At 43.9% G+C, this 790-nt stretch overlaps 1 non-coding gene across 1 annotated transcript; it reads left to right on the top strand.

Annotated features, from left to right (window-relative positions):
- Positions 1–474: 474 nt before the first annotated feature.
- On the top strand, positions 475–581 carry LOC122663527. Its single transcript, XR_006333191.1, has one exon. It is a non-coding gene; the product is annotated as a small nucleolar RNA R71 (small nucleolar RNA).
- Positions 582–790: the final 209 nt, after the last annotated feature.

The raw sequence follows: 790 nt of genomic DNA, 5'->3' as shown, positions 1-790 counted from the left end.
AAAGGATCATTACCCGGTTTAGGGAAACCTTGAGCCACTTGTACCTGTTCCTAAACAAATTCAGGGTATTGTGCAACCGAAGGACAGTCTATCACATAATGACTAGGGCTAGCACATAAGGCACAGGCTTCGGTCTGATTAGGAGGAGAGAAACTCATTGGGAAAGGGGACATAGAATGCTGTCCTACAGACATCAGATAGTCCAATTTCTTGGACAACATATCAACCTTAGCAGTCATCTCTACAGTTGGATTGATCTCATAGAGATCACCTTTCTTTGGTTGCCCTATGTGTGGAATCTCAGCCCGAGAGGCCGAAGCATGATGTTGGGAATTCTCACTAAGGGTTTCAAAAAGATCCCATGCTTCTGTCTCATTCTTGTGCATAAATGTTCCACCACAAGAGGAGTCCACCATCTGCCTATATCGGTAATGGAGGCCATCATAAAAGCACTGGACTAACTGCCATTTCGGGACAGTGTGGTGGGGGCACTTCCTAAGCAATTCCTTGAGTCTCTCCCACGCTTCATGAAATTGTTTGCCCTCTAATTGGGAGAAACTAGTAATGGCTCTTCTAAGGCTATTAGTCCGGCCAATGGGAAAATTGTTTTTTAAGAATTCCTACTGCATCCCCGCCCATGTAGAAATCCTAACCGAATCTAAGGAATGAAGCCAGTGTTTGGCTTTGTCCTTTAAAGAGAATGGGAATAAGAGTAACTTTAGGGCATCTTCAGAGAGGTTTTGAATTTTAACTGTAGAGCACACCTCTAACATCAAGATGCTTGTAAGGC

The sequence above is a fragment of the Telopea speciosissima genome, chromosome 5, assembly GCF_018873765.1.
Source record: "Telopea speciosissima isolate NSW1024214 ecotype Mountain lineage chromosome 5, Tspe_v1, whole genome shotgun sequence".
Lineage (NCBI taxonomy): Eukaryota > Viridiplantae > Streptophyta > Magnoliopsida > Proteales > Proteaceae > Telopea > Telopea speciosissima.
Note: the sequence above shows the minus strand (reverse complement) of the source record. Positions and strands in the feature narration are given on the sequence as shown.